General features: G+C 46.9%; 1 protein-coding gene across 3 annotated transcripts in view; it reads left to right on the top strand.

Moving 5' to 3' along the window:
• The first annotated feature begins 285 nt into the window (after nt 1-285).
• The window catches only part of MGAT1 (alpha-1,3-mannosyl-glycoprotein 2-beta-N-acetylglucosaminyltransferase), a 45,101-nt gene continuing 26,689 nt past the window's right edge, over nt 286-18,697 (top strand). Inside the window, exon 1 of one of the 3 annotated variants that reach the window (XM_033917175.1) lies at nt 286-604. The gene's annotated coding sequence lies outside the window, so the exon portion shown is untranslated. Of the gene's footprint in view, nt 605-2,867; nt 2,977-18,697 lie in introns of those variants that run through there. The other 2 variants (XM_033917174.1, XM_033917176.1) reach the window with 2 other exon arrangements.

The following is an 18,697-nucleotide window of genomic DNA, read 5'->3' on the forward strand; positions in this document are numbered from 1 at the left end:
AGTTTCCCTTACTTTCTATGGGGAAACTCGCTTTGGATACAAGAGCACTTTGGTTTACGAGCATGCTTCTGGAACGACGCAAACCAAGGTTCCATTGTGTTTACATATTCCAAGAAAGCCAGCGAGCGCGGGAAGATCCCGAGCACGTGCAAGTCCACGCACGCGTGCGTAAGCCTGAGCGCAACGGCAGGACCTCAGGCGCCGCCCCCGCAGCCTCGCGCCGCCCCTTTCAGCGCGCCAAGGCCTCAGGCCGAAGCTTTACCTCGGCACCGGAGTTCTCTCCTTTTAAGAGCTATCCAAGGACGGCTGCTGCTGCTGCCCTTCCTCCAGGCGGCTCCCGGACAACACGAGAGGCAACCCCGAAGAAGCAGCCACTCCCCCCCCCCTCTCTCTCTCTCTCTCTCTCTTAAGCCTAACTTCCCGCCTTCCCCAACCGTCGCTCGAGCTCGCGGCGTTCTTTTCTCTCCGCTGACGCAACTTCTCCGGCGCCTCGCTCTCCCCTGTGACGTCACGTCCTGTTTCCGGCAGGGCGGAGGAGGGGGGGCGGGGCGCCGGAGAAGAGGAAATCGTTAGGGGTCTGTGGCGGGTGACCTCAGGCATGAAGGTAGGATGGGAAGAGGGGGGGGGGTTGGGAATTAGGGGGGTTGGGAGGGTCTTCTTACTCGTGGCCGAGGGGAGGGATGTGTCGGGCCGGGGAGAGAGACGCTATACCACACAGGAAGGGCGACCCAGGTCGTCTCTGGTAACTTTAAAAAAGAAAAAAAAAGTGCAGTGGATAGACAGGTTGAACTGATGAATCGGGTGGCAGGGCCTCCGTGGCGCCTTCTGCTCTAGTTTCCCGGAGTTGCTAGGTTACCCGGTTCTTGCTCTTGCCTTGGAACTCGAGCATTGTGGTAGTTGGAGTCCTTGACGTTAGCCGTTAAAAAAAAAAAAGTTAGAGCAACAGGTGCCAATCATGCATCGGAAGCGGCTCCTCGTGACTCTGGACCGGGCGCTTAAGAACGTAAGAGTTGCCCTACTGGGCCAGACCGGAGGTCCATCGAGCCCAGTAAAATCCTTCCAATCCAGATCACACAAGGACCTGGCAAAATCCCCCAAACTGTGAAACACATTTTTTTTGCAGTTAAATCCCAGGAATAAGCAGTGGATTTTCCCCAAGTCCATCTTAATAATGACCTATGGACTTCTCTTTTAGGAAATTATCCAAACTTTTTTTTTTTTTTTTAACCCTGCTAAGTTAACCCTCCATTGTTCCAGGTACAAAATAAGGATCTGTATGTAAGAACATAAGAATAGTCTTACTGGATCAAGCCAGTGGTCCATCTAGCCCAGTATCCTGTCTTCACAGAGGCTAATTAATCCAAGTCACTAGTATCTGGCAAAACCCCAAATAGTAGCAACATTCTATGCTACTGATCCAGGGCAATGAGATAATCACTCGTAATAATTTTCACAATCTACAAACTAGCTTACTGCCTTTGGTAGCTTTTGTGCTCAGAGACATGGCGACAATAACAGGGGCGAACCCCAACACTACTGTCTCACCACCCAATCATCGCATTTTAAAGCACCATTAGTAAGTAGTATAACTATTTTAACTGTTACTACAGATGCCACTAAGGATGAACTGTTCTTCTTTATACTTTTGAATTCAAGATACAAACAGCAAACTGATCTTATAGCTTGCAGGTAGCAGGTTCTGACGTGACATGTTTCTTATCTGCTTCAGGGAACCAACAAAGTTGCAGAAAGATTTAAATTATGAGCGGTGTAGACTCACAGGTTGAACACTCTTTACTAACTGATTGAACAAAAATATTGAGACTTCCTCCTATCGTGTCAACATTTTTGCTCGAACAGTTAGTAAAGAGTGTTCAACCTGTGAGTCTACACCACTCATAATATCCGTAACTTTGTTGGTTCCCTGAAACAGATACGAAACGTGTCACGTCGGAACCTGGTACCTGCAAACTACAAGATAAGTTTGCTGTTTGTATCTTGAATTCAAACGTATAAAGAAGAACAGTTTAGCCTTAGTGGCACCTGTAGTTAACAGTCAAAATATTTATACTACTTACTAATAGTGCTTTAAAATACGATGATTGAGTGATGAGACAGTAGTGTTGGGGTTTGCTCCTGTTATTATCTCCATGTCTCTGAGCACAAAAGCTACCAAAGGCTGTCAGCTAGTTTGTAGATTGTGAAAATTATTACGAGTGATTATCTCATTACACTCAAGGACATTCTTTGTAATCACTTAATTTGAAAAGCCTTGAGTTTTTCGTCCCCACCTATGTGTATTTGACCGATCCAGGGCAAGCAGTGTCTTCCCCCATGTCTGTCTCAACAGCAGACTATGGACTTTTCCTCCAGGAACTTGTCCAAACTTTTTTTTTTTTTTTAAAACCAGCGCCACATTAACTACTCTCACCACATCCTCTGCCTACGTATTCCAGAGCTTAAGTGTTCTGAGTGTTTCCTCCTATTGGTTTTATTACTCTGTAACTTCAAGTGTCCCCTAGTCTTTGTAAATCTTGATGCAGTAGAAAATCGATCCATTTGTACCTATTCTACACCTCTCAGGATTTTGTAGACTTAAGTCATATCTCCCCTCAGCAGTCTCTTTTATAAGCTGAAGAGCCCTAACCTTTTTAGTCTTTCCTTGTACGAGAGGAGGAGTTCCATCCTCTTTATCATCTTGGTCGCTCTTCTTTGAACCTTTTCTAGTGCCACTATATCATTTTTGAGATAAGGAGAACCAGAACTGAATGCAGTACTCAAAGTGAAGTCTCACCATTGAGCGATACAGAGGCTTTATAACATTCTTAGTCTTGTTTACCATCACTTTTCTAATAATTCCTAGCATCTTGTTTGCTTTTTTGGCTGCCACCACACATTGGGCGGAAGGTTTCAGCATATTGTCCATGGTGATACCGAGATCTTATTTTGAGCGATAACCTCAGACCCTAGCATCTGGTAACTATGATTTAGATTATTATTCCCAATGTACATCACTTTGCATTTGACAACATTAAATTTCATCTGCCATTTGAAGCTGTAAACCGATTTGATTGTAACCACAGAAAGGCATATTGAGTCCCATCCCCTTTCCCTATAGGTGCTGCTGGGGGCTCAGAGATAAAACCCACCATCTGACATGCAGGTGGTCAGGGGTTCAAATCCCACGCATTACTCTAAATATATTGGAGTGGAAGAGAAGCCTAATGATTAGTGGAGCAGCCCAAGAATCTGGGGAACTGGGTTTGATTCCTGTTGCAGCTCCTTATGACTAGACAATTCACTTTACTCCATTAGAGAATGACAAGGGGACAAATTTTTCCCCGTTCTTGCAGGAACTAATTTTCCCGTCTCAGCAAGTTCTTTTCCTCTCCCTTCCCCATTCCTGCAAGCTCTGCCCTCATCTGCACAAACCTCAAATACTTTAAAATCATAAGTGTTCGAGGCATGTGCGATTAAGGCAGGAATGGGGCAGGAACAGGGACAGCGACAAAACTCACGGCGATGGAGAAATTGAGTTACTGTGGTGACAGGGACAAATTTGTCCTAGTGTCATTCTCTACTCTCCATTGCCCCAGGTACAAAATAAGTAAGTAAACCAGCCTTGATTGAAAGGTAATATATCAAGTCCCATCCCCTTTCCGTTTTAAAGGCTGGTCTAAATTATCCTTAATGTAGCGTTCAGGTTTCTGCCACCACGTTGTCTGTTTAAGACTTGTGAACATACTTGTCATCTGTTTTGGCTCTCGTGTATGATGTTCTGTGTGTATTTGATTGCCATGTTTGGGTCTTAGTACTATGGTGCAGGGGACCCAAGATAGATTTTACTTATCTAACAGAGTTATGGAGAGTGGTTTCTCCCTGGAGGGCCCAGAGAGGGAGGCAAGGTGGTTGCCGCTAATGTGTATTCCTATGGGTGTGCTTCAGAGGAGACACCACCTCTCCCTGAAACCCTTGACTAGTGAAGGCTCTGTCATGTGAGAAGAGTGTGAAGGAGCTGGGTGTTTTTAGCCTGGGAAGATTAAAAAAAATGATAGGATACATACACCTCCTTTAATGAGAATAAGATAAATAGCAGCAGGATAGACTAAGGTTAATTGCATAGATAGGAAGATTCTTTTAACTGACGTGGACCCCCATTTCTGGATCAACTCCTAATTCTAATCTCGGACTCTTCGATCATTACAACAGAACCTTCTTGTCATCCCCACTGCCACACAGATCGCACATATACTTGCTCCAGTATCTTCTCAGTCATCGGCCCCACTTTATGGCATGCTCTTCCTCCCCATGTTAGACTTGAATCATCCCACAAATCTCTCTTCTTCATAGACGCCTTCGACCTCTGAACTTTCTCACATGCTTTTAGCCACTTCCACTCCACAAAAGGAATGGACAGGCCAGCTGCCCTGCACAAAGAAAATGGAGCTCTCTAATCTTTGTACAAGGGGTGGTGGTGGACACAGGGGAGGTAAAAGGAAGGGAGAATGGACAGGGGGAGCAGGCAAGGGGTGGTGATGGACAGCCAAGGAAAAAGAAAGCGGCTAAGGAGAGAGAGAGAGAAAGAAATAAAGAGAGACACACACATATATTCTAGCACCCGTTAATGTAACGGGCTATAAGACTAGTATATATATATATTGTAATTCCTTTATAGTCTTTCCTTCCTTTCTCTCTTCTTTCCACCCCCCTTTAATTATATATTAATTGTAAACCACAATGATACCTCTTGTATTGTGATATATCAGAGTTTAAATAAACTTGGACTAGCCCAGCAGATAAACCAATGGGAAAGTCAGGGTTCAAATCCCACTGGTGTTCTTGGGCAAGTCCTTTAACACTTCTGTTGCTTCAGATGCAAATTTAAATTGTAAGCCTTGCAGGGTTAGGGAGATATAGGGCTAGATTCACTAACTCTCTGATCCGTGTGCAATCTATTTCTGTTTGAATGTAGGCCAACAAATTCACTAAAGGACTGCATGCAAATGGAGACGATCGTTGGCACGCCCCCAGCCAACTGCACGGATTGCTAAAGCCCTGACAGTAGTGACAGGAGAAACAGCCTCCTGTCGCTGCTGTCAGGGCTTCTGCTGCCTTTTTAAATTTTTTTTTTTTTTTAATCGGGCAGATATTTGCGTGTTTTACACACACAAAATATCTGCCCGATTAAAAAAAAATAATTAATCCCCCCAAGTGTCCCGAACCCCTTCCCTCCTTGAACCCCACAAAAAATTGCCCCGCAGCCTGCTCTCTGCTGCCCCGAAGCTGTGCCCTGAATCTGCCTGCCCCGATCTCCCGCTCTCGCCCCTAGTCTCTCATACCACCCTGCTCTCGTCCCGAATCGCTCCTGCCCTTCATGCACTCGGAGCCCATGGTTTTAACCGCGGGTTAAAACCACGGGCTCCCTGGCCTACAAAAAGGGGGAAAAAAAAAGTTGCGATGCCCCCCGTGCGCTGATGCCCCACAAAAAGCAGGAGGGATGGCAACTCCCTCCTGCCACATTAAAGCCCTCCTAGCCTGGCTGGGCCCAGCCCACCTCCCTGTTGCAAAATCTAGTCTGGCTGGGCCCGGCCTACCCACCCACCAACCAAAAACAAGCTGCAGGAGGGATGCCAACTCCCTCCTGCCACCCCCCCTCCCCCCCCGGACACCACCATCCCCATTCCAGACCTTTAACGGTGCTCAACCCCTCCTGCTCCAATGCCTCCTGTGATTGGTCAAAGCAAAAGCCAATCAGGGACTTCCTAAAGCTTAGCCCTAAGTAAGTCCCTGATTGGCTCAGGTGCCCCTGGCCCCTCCCAAGTTAGGAGACTGAGCCAACCAGGGCCTTAGGCCCCGCCCTGTCCATTGCATGATGGCCGGGGCCTAAGGCCTCAGAGTCGTTGGGGGAGGCATTGGAGCAGGAGGGGTTGAGCATCCATCCTGCTCCGTTAAAGGTACCTGGGGGTGAAAAGGGGGCCTGAATGGGTAGGGGGTGACCGGGGGGTGGGTGGCAGGAGGGAGTTGGCATCCCTCCTGCAATTTATTTTTTGGTGGGTGGGCCATTTGCAACAGGGAGGGAGGTAAGAACATAAGAACATAAGAACATAAGCAATGCCTCTGCTGGGTCAGACCTGAGGTCCATCATGCCCAGCAGTCCGCTCACGCGGCGGCCCAACAGGTCCAGGACCTGTGCAGTAATCCTCTATTTATACCCCTCTATCCCCTTTTCCAGCAGGAAATTGTCCAATCCTTTCTTAAACCCCTGTACTGTACTCTGCCCTATTACTCCCTCTGGAAGCGCATTCCAGGTGTCCACCACTCGTTGGGTAAAGAAGAACTTCCTAGCATTCGTTTTAAATCTGTCCCCTTTCAACTTTTCCAAGTGTCCTCTTGTTCTTTTATTTTTCGAAAGTTTGAAGAATCTGTCCTTCTCTACTCTCTCTATGCCCTTCATGATCTTATAAGTCTCTATCATATCCCCTCTAAGTCTCCTCTTCTCCAGGGAAAAGAGACCCAGTTTCTCCAATCTCTCAGCGTATGAGAGGTTTTCCATCCCTTTTATCAAGCGTGTCGCTCTCCTCTGAACCCTCTCGAGTAACGCCATATCCTTCCTAAGGTACGGAGACCAATATTGGACGCAGTATTCCAGATGCGGGCGCACCATCGCCCGATACAATGGCAGGATAACTTCTTTTGTCCTTGTTGTAATACCCTTCTTGATTATGCCTAGCATTCTATTTGCTTTCTTAGCGGCTGTTGCGCACTGTGCCGTCGGCTTCATTGTCATGTCCACCATTACCCCCAAGTCCCTTTCTTGGTTGCTCTCATTCAATAATATCCCTCCCATCGTATAGTTGTACCTCGGGTTTCTGTTTCCAACATGCAATACTTTACATTTCTCAACGTTGAACTTCATCTGCCATCTCGCCGCCCATTCCCCCAATTTGTTCAAGTCCCTTTGCAATTCTTCGCATTCCTCTTTAGTCCCAGCTCCACTAAATAGTTTTGTATCGTCCGCAAATTTTATTATCTCACACTTCGTGCCTGTTTCTAGATCATTTATGAATATATTAAATAGCAGCGGCCCGAGCACTGAGCCCTGCGGAACACCACTCGTGACCCCCATCCAGTCCGAGTAGTGGCCCTTTACCCCTACCCTCTGTTTCCTACCCGCCAACCAGTTTCTGATCCATCTATGTACGTCTCCGTCCACTCCATGGTTCTTCAGTTTCCGGAGTAGACGTTCGTGAGGCACCTTGTCAAAGGCTTTTTGGAAATCAAGGTATATGATGTCTATGGGGTCTCCTCTGTCCATCCGTTTGTTAATTCCTTCGAAGAAGTGCAATAAGTTCGTTAGGCACGATCTCCCCCTGCAGAAACCATGTTGGGTTGTTTTCAAAAGTTCGTTTCTTTCCAGATGTTCATCGATGTGTTCTTTAATCAGTGCTTCCGTCAGTTTCCCCGGAACCGAAGGTAGGCCGGGCCCAGCCCGGCCAGGAGGGGTTTAACATGACAGGAGGGAGTTGGCATCCCTCCTGCCTTTTGTGTGTGTGTGGGGGGGCATCGCAACTTTTTTTGGGGGGGCAGGGAGCCCGTGGCTTTAACCCGCTTTAACACACGTGTTAAAACTACAGGCTTGCATTGCGGGGAAGAGCAGCCTGCCTGTCTTTTCTTTTTATGGGGCAGATATTTTGTGTGTGTAACATACACAAAATATCTGTGCCATGGATAAAAAATGGAGGGAAATTTGGTCACAAAGGGCTCGCAAACCGATCGGTACATGATTGGTTTGCTTAGTGAATCTAGCCCATAGTCGGTAACTCCTTGAACTACTGCTAAAAGGACATAAGCTAATTCCCCTTTAGTACCCCCTTCCCCCCAAAAAAAACACAAAACCAATAATAATGTAACGGCAACTAAGCACTAGAGTTACCCAGAGAGGTGGTGGGATCTGGAGAGTTTTAAGAGCAGGGTAGTAGAGGTGCTCTACTCAAGTCCCTCCTGATCAAGAAGAGGTCTGCTTTTCAGGATTTCTGCTGCAGGGATTGTTAGCCCGTCCTTGGAACACACCTAGCTAGTCATGTTTTCAGAATGACATAGATTTGCATACAATGGAAATAGTGCATGTAAATTTATCTCGTGAATATTCATTGTGGGCAGTGTGTGTGGGGTTTTCCTAGCAAGAAAAGGTGTTTGTACTGTATGTACTCAAATATAAGTTGAGACCCCCCCATTTTCCCCCAAAATGGAAGAACATAAGAAGTTGCCTCCGCTGAGGCAGACCAGAGGTCCATCTCGCCCAGCGGTCTGCTCCCGCAGCGGCCCATTGCCTGAGCAGTGGTCCCTGACTAGCTCTATAACCTATCTCCACTCCTATCCCTATACTTACCTCTTCTATCCCTATAGCCTACCTCTACACCTATCTATACCCCTCAATCCCTTTGTCTTTTAGGAACCTATCCAAACCTTCTTTGAAGCCCTGTAACGTGCTCCTGTCTACCACAGCCTCTGGAAGCGCGTTCCATGTATCCACCATCCTCTGGGTGAAAAAGAACTTCCTAGCGTTTGTTCTAAACCTGTCCCCTTTCAATTTCTCCGAGTGCCCCCTTGTACTTGTGGTTCCCCATAATTTGCCCTTCAGGATCTTGAAGGTTTCTATCATGTCTCCTCTAAGTCTCCGCTTCTCCAGGGAGAACAGCCCCAGCTTTTTCAGTCTGTCAGTATATGGCAGGTCTTCCATACCCTTTATCAGCTTAGTTGCTCTTCTCTAGACTCCCTCAAGTACTGCCATGTCCATCTTGAGGTACGGCGACCAGTACTGGACATAGTACTCCAGATGCGGCCGCACCATTGCACGATACAGTGGCAGGATGACTTCCTTCATCCTGGTCATGATACCTTTCTTAATGGTTGACTTGAGTATAAGACAGGGGGGCTTAATATTCAAGTCCCCTGCCCTTCCAGGATCTGCACCCAACACCCCCTCCCTCCCCTGCCAAGCATTGCACCCAGCCCCCTTCCCACCATGCAAGGCTGTGCACCCTGCCCCCCCTCGCTCCCAGGCTGTGCACCCTGTCCCCCCCAAGCTGCTCGCAACCAGCCACGGAACCTATGAAAAGGCAGCATTGATGTTTATTTTTATTTATTCAGTTTTCTATACCGTTCTCCCCAGGGAGCTCAGAATAGTCTAAATGACTTTATTCAGGTACTTAAGCATTTTCCCCTGTTTGTCCCAGTGGGCTCACAATCTATCTAATGTACCTGAGGCAGTGGGGGGAGGGGGGGATTAAGACTTGCCTAGACTCACATGGTTTGAACCTACAACCTCAGGGTGCTGAGGCTGTAGCTTTAACCACTATGCCACACTCTCCTCGCAATGTCTAGGCTCTTTTATTAATACTTGAGGGATCATTTTTAGTAGGCTAAGAAAGGGGTGCCGTAATTCAGTACCCCTGATTGTGAGTATCCTGAAAACCTGACTGGCTAAGTATATCCTTAGGACTGGTTGAGGGCTCTGTTCTGTTTGTTTATATTTTGTTTATGTTTATAAAACACTAATAATAAAACTAATACATACATAGCAGACATAATACTAGCCCTTCAGTATCATACTTACATACAACTCAAATGTAATTTGTGAATATTTTGCAAGCATATTTGTGTACTTAGTTGCATGAAGATTCTGCAGGGCCCAGGTTTTGCATGTTCTGGTTCAGGTACACAAGATTGTGCCACCAGTGGATCAGATGATTTTCCAATGATTCTGCTGTCAACCCCCAGCCCCTGTCTAACTGATAATCTGTAGATCTTAAGTTGACGTTTATCAGATGTCAGACTTTGCAGGCTGTAATGCCCCTGAGGCTTTGACAGCAGATGTGATAAATATTCTTGCTGTTGTGGAAATTATCCTGGGAGCTTTAACATCCCTAGACAGAAAATGTTCAAGTAGTATTTTAGATTGTGTTTCAGCATATGTAGGTACGTATGCAAATGCACACTTTTCATCTAGAGCCGTATATGTGGGGGAGGGAGTGTGTACTTTATCCCAGGACAAGCAGGCAGCATATTCTCACATGTGGGTGACATCATCTACGGAGCCCCGACACGGACAGCTTTTCAAGCAAACTTGATTGAAGATTCAAGTTTGCTGTGCTGCACCACGCATTTGTGCCTTCCTGCTCCACTAGAGGGCGCATCCCCTCCTCGTGGTCTCCAGTTCGTTTCTTTCCGTGGAGCCACGAAGTCCTGTACTTTTAGGTCTCTGCCCAAAGTGCCTTCTAGCACCGCGGCTTTTTTATTTTTCCTCTTTCGCAAAGTTTTTGACTGCCCGGGGGCAAATGCACACTTTTCATCTAGAACCGTATATGTGGGGGAGGGAGTGTGCACTTTATATCTTAGTGAAACGCAAGAAAAATATAATGAGTGTAATTTTATAAAAAGATTCCTATATATAAAAGGCCTCAAAAATTACCTCTCAGGGTACATAAGAGGGGGTGCTAAAAAGTTCTCAGCCCAACCAAGAAGGGAATGACATGGAGCCATGAAACTTATGTTCTTGCCCCTCTAGAGAAACTTCTGCAACCTACTCCTGAAATCGAGCTCATTTGTCTTTTCTCAAGAGCCAAAACAGAGCCACTTGAAAAGGGTACAAGAATTTCCATTTCTACCCAACAAGGACAGTGGGAGATCTCGTCACCTATACAGTGCTGTATTAATGAGATTTACAAGAAGAGTGGAATACAACCTGAGTTCTGTAAACTGCTTATACCTGGTAGTATACCGCAGCAGACACGACCTGGGAGGTGCAGAGTAGCAGGGCTGGTTCCAGCAACTGTGGAGCACTCAGCCAACTTTTTGCTTTTATGCCTTCATCTTTGGGTCAGTTTTATGATATAAGTTGCCCAAATGGAGGTGAATTTTCAGTAAGTGTGGCCACTGGCTGAACTTCAGCTTAATCCATATATTCAGCAGTGTTGAAAATTCAATTAGTGCAGTGACCACGTCAGCGCTACCTGCGTAGCACAGGCAAGTTATTCAGCAAGCCTAAACTAAACATATAATGATTTCAGCCTCCAGGGCACTTTTGTAAACAAAGACACAAGTAGCTGGGAAGAAATACTCTGCAAAATAGCATTTGGTCGCTTTTCAATGAAGGCTCTCGACAAAGTATTCAAAGGCAAGGAAATAACACTCTAGATCAGTGGTCTCAAACTCAAACCCTTTGCGAGGCCACATTTTGGATTTGTAGGTACTTGGAGGGCCGCAGAAAAAATAGTTAATGTCTTATTAAAGAAATGACAATTTTGCATGAGGTAAAACTCTTTATAGTTTATAAAACTTTCCTTTAACAGTTAAAAGGAATGATATATAAACTATAAAGAGTTTTACCTCATGCAAAATTGTCATTTCTTTAATAAGACATTAACTATTTTTTCTGCGGCCCTCCAAGTACTCTATTTTTTTCTGCAGCACTCACATTTAAAGTTCAATATCTTTTCTTTCTCAAAACTGGCACATTTCAATCACTAAATTGAAAATAAAATCATTTTCCTACCTTTGGTAATTTCATCAGTCTCTGGTTGCACTTTATTCTTCTGACTGTGCATCCAATACTTCTTCCCTTCTTTCAGCCTCCTGTATGCTTCCTCTCCTCCAAACCTCATTCCCTCCCCCAACTTTTTCTTTCTTTCTCTGATTCCGTGCCCCATTTTTTGCTTTGTTTCTGGTTCCCCGTCCCCCCTCCTTCTTTCTTCCTTCCTCCGTGTCCCATTTTTTGCTTTTTTTTCTGGCTCCCTGTCCCCACCCTACCCTACCTACCTTGTGAGGAGTGTGTGGCGCAGTGGTTGGATCTACAGCCTCAGCACCCTGGGGTTGTGGGTTCAAACCCCGCGCTGCTCCTTGTGACCCTGGGCAAGTCACTCAGTCCTCTATAGCCCCAGGTACGTTAGATAGATTGTGAGCCCACCGGGACAGATAGGGAAAATGCTTGAGTACCTGATTGTAAAAACCGCTTAGATAACCTTGATAAGCGGTATATCAAACCTTAATAAACTTGAATAAACTTGACTTCTTTCTTTCTTTCTTCCTGCCCTCCCCCATGCCACCGCCGCCGCGGAATAGGCTGCTATCGCTGCCGCTATCGGGAACAGGCAGAGATCTCCCTGCTTCTCTTCTGCACCGGGCCGACCAACTCTCGCCGCCCGACGTCAATTCTTTTTTTTTTAGTTCAATATTTTTTATTGAGTTTTTTGAAAAAATATAAGAAACAGTTCAAGTACAGGGTATCAAAAAATAAAACAAAACATTTAGTATAACAAATATTCAGTTACATTGTGCAATGTAGAATTGAATCGTTTTAAAAGATCTAAAGTACTAGGACTGTTCATGAAAAAATAATAAAAGAAAAGATAAGAGGAAAGAGAAATTGAAGGAAGAAAGAAAAAGAATAAAATGAGGAAAAAGATGAAGGTAAAGAAAAAGAAGAAGAAGAGAGGAGTGTCTATGAAATAGATTGAACATATGAGTCTAGGAATTTCCAGGGTGATTTACATTGTATCAAACTTTTGGAAAGTCGAATTATATTTTTCTTTTCATAAGCATATGATTCAAATTTATGATACATGCTCAAAGAATTGGCTAGCCAGAACGTCCTCTCGACGTCAGAATTGACGTCAGGCCGCGAGAGTTGGTCGGCCCCGCAGGGAAGAGAAGCAGGGAGATCAAAGAACAGGTACCGGCCTGATCCCCGATGGCAGCAGTGAGAAGGGAAGGGAAGCAGGTTCGGCACCGCTACTCTAGGCGAGCCGCACTCTAGGGAGAACAGTGGACCGCCCTCCCCTTGGTACGCCACTGGAGCAACAGCGTGTCTGGCCGGCTCGTTCATTCAAAGCCGCGGGTGGCGGCTCCTTGCGCTATCCACTCCTGCATCGGAAGCCTCTCTGATGTCACAACATCAGAGAGGCTTCAGACGCAGGCACGGATCTCGCAAGGAGCCGCCAACCCGCAGCTTTGAACGAACGAGCCGGCTGCTGCTCCAAAAGGAAGAGAATGATGCCTCTAGACCGCGGGCAGCAAATAAAACCTGGAGAGCCACATGCGGCCCGTGGGCCGCGTGTTTGAGACCGCTGCTCTAGATGAAGATCAGACTTTGTTCAAGCACCAATTTTCCCAGCGGCTAATTACAGATGTGAAAACTGGACACCAAGGAAACAAGACAGAAAGAAGACTGACTCATTTGAGCTTTGGTGCTGGAGAAGGATTTTATGTGCCAGAGGCCATGCTTATGTGCTTATTAGAGGACACTCAAAAAAATTGAAGGGAGATAGTTTTAGAACAAATGCTAGGAAGTTCTTCTTTACCCAGAGGGTGGTGGACACCTGGAATGCGCTTCCAGAGGGGGTGGTTGAGCAGAGTACGGTTTTGGGTTTCAAAAAGGGATTGGACGAATTCCTGAGGGGTAAGGGAATCCAGGGGTACAATTAGAGGGTTACTATACAAGACAAAATGCTCTTGAGTAATAGATCACTACATGTCATTGACCTGGGGGGCCGCCGCGGGAGCGGACTGCTGGGCATGATGGACCTATGGTCTGACTCGGCAGAGGCCATGCTTATGTGTGCCATGGATCACTAGAAGAACTAACAAATCGATTCTGGAAGAGAGCAAACCAGCTAAGTCACTAGAAGCCCAAATGATGAAGTTACAACTGTCTTATTTTGATCACACCGTCAGAAGAGAGAGAAGGAACCAGGTGAAGAGGGCGACCTGCAAGCAGATGGCTGGACTAGCACAAAACCAGGTTCTTTTTAGATCTGTAATTCTTCAAGTCACTAGGACTCGAGCATGGCACCTAAGAAGAAGAAACCAAACCTATAACTAATCTGGATAGCTACGAAATATTACTTCTATTTGGATAAAGTTTTGTTCCACCCTCACAGCTACTACTTATCACTTATATAGTGCTGAAAAGCGTACGCAGCACTGTACATTTTGACATTTATAGATGGTCCCTGCTCGGAAGAGCTTACAATCTAACTTGGACAGACAGACATGGCATATAGGGTTAGGGATGCAGAACCCAACTCCCCCTAACTTGACTTACAAATATGCTGATAATATTTGGCTGTTTAATGATGATGTTTTTAACACATTTTGAAAACACATGGATAGGCTTATTATGCATTCACTGGCAAACACATAATTGCCGTTGAATCTCAGTCTGAAAAACTATAATTACAGCATTCATATGAAACAAACCAAAAGCAACAGGGACAGAGCAGAAGTAGGATGTTTATTTTATAATTCCTGTTCCTAAAAGATTCTGTTCAAAACCTGGCGTTACATCAGTGACACCGGCACAAAGTATACTCTCCAAGTCGCACATACTGTGTGAAATGACACGAAGCTTACCATACCATGCCAGCACCAAGTTGAACTTGTATTTGCACCAACCCCACCTATGAAAAGTTGACAGCAAATATTCTAGGACACCAGTACACGATGAGATGGATAATTTGCTGGACATTACATACCCTTTAATGCAGTGTTTTTCAACCTTTTTACACCCGTGGACCGGCAGAAATAAAATAATTATTATCCCAGGACAAGCAGGCAGCATATTCTTGACTGATGGGTGACGGCACCGACGGAGCCCCGGTACGGACAATTTTAGAGTGATTGCACTCTAAGAACTTGGAAAGTTCTAGTAGGCTGCACCGCGCACGCGCGAGTGCCTTCCCGCCCGACAGAGGCGCGCGATCCCCAGTTTCTTAGTTTCCGCGGAGCTAAGAAGACGCACTTTCAACGGCTGTTGAAAACTTTTTTCCTCATTCGCCTTCCCACTCGCGTAAACCTTTAAGGAAATTGTATTTCCTTTTTTTCTTTTCTTATTTAAAAAAAAAAAAAAGAATTCTCTTTATTCTTCTTTTTTCGGTTTTGCCCTGGTGGGGCCTGCTGCCACCATCGAGGCCTCGGCCTTCGATTTGGCAGAAGCCGTTTTTACGTTCATGCCCCCCCAACCCGGGTTTAAGAAGTGCCAGCGGTGCGCGAGGCCCATTTCTCTCACCGACCCGCACAACTGGTGCTTACAGTGCCTGGGTCCTGACCATTGGGCGTCCACCTGCACCCGCTGTGCCACTCTAAAAAAGAGAACCTTAAAAAACCGACAGATCCAGCAGCGGTTATTGTTTGGTACCGATATGTCGGATTCGGCGGCACCGGCCCCGACGCAGTCGGCACCTACCTCGTCGACACCGCGCCGGCGTCGCATCCTCCAGGTAAGCCGGCTAAGAAGCCTTCCCCGCTGGAGCGTCCTCCGGTCTCAGTAGCAGCGAGCCCAGTCCTGCCGACCTCGAGGCGCCCGCGGAAGCGCTCCGCACCGATTGAGGTCAGCCCCTCGACTTCGGGTTCCTCTTCGGAGTGTAGAGCGGCACCGAAGGTACCGCAGAAGAAAAAAGCGGTGCCGGTGCCTTCGCTGGACAAGCGAATTGCCACCGTCCTGCAGGTGCAGCTCAAGGAGCAATTACAGCAGCTCCTTCCTGCTCTTTTGAAACCGAGCCTTTCAGTCCCGGTCCGGTCTGAGCCACCAGTACCGGCAGTGGAGCAACCTCTTTTATCTGCATCCACTCTGTCGGTACCGGTACATTCGGCTTCGTCGGTATCCATGCCGTTCTTAGCGCCGGAACCGAGGTCCTTACACCAGGCTGTACAAACTACGGCACCGGCACAACCCATAACATCTCCCGGTACCGTTTCCCAGAGGTCGGGTAAGTCGACACACAAAACTCGACACCTGGAACTCTCCACACCGGAGTCCCGAGACCCCAGCTTTCAAGTAAGGGATCCTGATCTGTGGGGTGACTCCGAAGAGCCTCTTCTCTCTGAGGGGGAGTGTTCATCGGTGGACGAGGATCCTTCTGTTTTAGATCCGTCCTCTAAGCCTGATGCAACCTCTTTCACCTCTTTTCTCAAAGAGATGTGTGACTCTCTCTCTATTCCCTTGGAGGCTGAATCCAAAAAATCTAAGGCGTTTCTCAATGCACTGGATTTTGAACAGCCTCCAAGGGAATTTCTAAAATTGCCTCTCCATGATATATTAAGAGAGACTTTTTACAAAAATCTGGAGACGCCTTTGACCATCCCATGAGCCCCTCGCAAACTGTACTCCTTGTATAAGGTCATACCCATTCCGGGCTTTGACAAACCACAACTCCCTCATGAGTCTCTCTTGGTGGAATCCACTTTAAAGAAATCCACGGGAGCTAGTGTGTACGCCTCGGTCCCTCCTGGCAGAGAAGGTAAGGCCATGGATAAGTTTGGGAAGAGGTTGTATCAGAATGCGATGCTAGCTAATAGATCAGGGAATTATGCTTTCCATTTTTCATTCCATCTTAAGCATCTCATTCAGAATTTGTCAACTTTTGAAAAGTACCTCCCTGACCGCAAAAGATCTGCCTTTCGCCAAACTTCTTCATCACTCTTACAACTTCGTTAGTTCATGGTCAGGTCGATCTATAACACCTTTGAGCTGACCTCTCGAGCCACGGCTATGTCGGTGGCCATGCGTCGACTGGCATGGCTCAGAGTTTCAGAACTTGACGTCAATCATCAAGATCGACTGGCTAATGCACCTTGCCTGGGTGATGAGCTGTTTGGAGAATCCATGGACTCCACTACCCAAAAACTCTCAGCTCATGAGACTAGGTGGGATACTCTACTCAAAACAAAAAAGAAGACCCCACCTACCAGGCCTTTTCGGCAGCAATCGTCCTACCAACGCCGATTTGTGGCTCGTCCTTTGCCACCGGCCCCTCAACAGCCCCGGCGTCAGCGGCAACAACAGAGGCAAAACCCTAGACCAGCACAACAGCAACAACAGGTGAAGCCTCCTCCTCCACAAAAGTCCTCACAACCCTTTTGACTTGGTTCTCCTGGACATAGCCAGTATTCTACCATCTGCCCATCTTCCGCAGCCCATAGGAGGACGCCTTACTCTTTACATAAGCCGTTGGGAAAATATCACCTCGGATCAGTGGGTCCTCAACATCATCCGCCACGGCTACTCTCTCAACTTTCAGACTCTGCCTACCCAAAGTCTGCCAAAAGAGTCTGCTTTGAACACTCCTCAGTCTTCCCTCCTTCTTCAAGAGGTTCAATCCCTCTTCCTTCTGAACGCCATAGAGGAGGTTCCTCTAGATCAGCAGGGACAGGGATTCTACTCTCGTTATTTTCTAGTCCCCAAAAAAACAGGAGATCTCAGACCCATCCTAGATCTTCGCGATCTCAACAAATGCTTGGTCAAGGAGAAATTCAGAATGCTTTCTCTGGCCACTCTTTACCCTCTTCTCAATCAGGGCGACTGGCTATGCTCCCTCGATCTCAAAGAGGCATATACTCACATACCGGTCAATCTGGCCTCCAGACAGTACCTCCGTTTCATGATCCATCATTGTCATTACCAATACAAGGTGCTGCCCTTCGGTCTTGCCTCTTCTCCAAGAGTATTCACCAAATGTCTGATTGTGGTGGCTGCCTCTCACCACCTTCAAGTCTTTCCTTACCTGGACGATTGGTTAATCAAGGCCAATTCATCTCAGACAGTACTTCTGGCCACCAACCAAACCATTCTGTTTCTACAACTTCTGGGGTTCGAGATCAATCTACCCAAATCTCATCTCATCCCCACTCAGAGACTTCAATTCATTGGAGCGGTGCTGGACCCAGTCCTCATGAGAGCGTTCCTGCCGTCCATCCGTCTTCAAACTCTTCAGTCTCTATGTCAGCAGGTGCTTCCACAACGTTCCATCTCTGCCAAGCAAATGATGATACTCTTGGGTCACATGGCCTCCACAATTCATGTCACACCCTTCGCACGTCTTCACCTGCGCACTCCTCAATGGATCCTAGCTACCCAGTGGTCCCAAGCGACAGATCCCTGCTCACGACACATATCTGTGACATCGTCTCTTCGTCAGTCTCTACAATGGTGGTTGATATCCTCAAATCTCTCCAGAGGTCTTCTGTTCCATCTACCTCCTCATCACCTTATCATCACCACCGACGCCTCCCCTTACGCCTGGGGAGCTCATTTGAACGAATTCCAAACTCAAGGTCTTTGGACAGCCCAGGAAATGAAACATCACATCAATTTCCTGGAACTCAGAGCGATGTTTTATGCCCTCAAGGCCTTCCAACATCTTCTCTTTCCTCAAGTCCTACTGCTGTGCACAATCAAGTTGCAATGTACTACATCAACAAGCAGGGTGGGACAGGCTCTCGCCTCTTGTGCCAGGAAGCCCAGAAGATTTGGGCTTGGGTCACAGATCACCATCTATTCCTAAAGGCGATCTACATTCAGGGAGAACAGAATTCCTTGGCGGACCAACTCAGCAGAATTCTCCAGCCTCACGAGTGGACTCTCGATCCTTTAACTCTACAGTCCATCTTCGCTCAGTGGGGCACTCCTCAGATAGACCTCTTTGCAGCTCCTCACAATCACCAGCTGCCCCTCTTCTGCTCCAGACTCTACTCTCCTCACCGTCTGGCAGCGGATGCATTTCTCCTGGATTGGTCCAATCTGTTCCTGTATGCTTTCCCTCCGCTGCCTCTCATGTTACGAACCTTGTTCAAGCTCAAGAGGGAACAGGCCACCATGATTCTCATCGCTCCACGATGGCCCAGGCAACATTGGTTCTCCCTT

Source organism: Geotrypetes seraphini, chromosome 12 (assembly GCF_902459505.1).
Source record: "Geotrypetes seraphini chromosome 12, aGeoSer1.1, whole genome shotgun sequence".
NCBI classification, from domain to species: domain Eukaryota; kingdom Metazoa; phylum Chordata; class Amphibia; order Gymnophiona; family Dermophiidae; genus Geotrypetes; species Geotrypetes seraphini.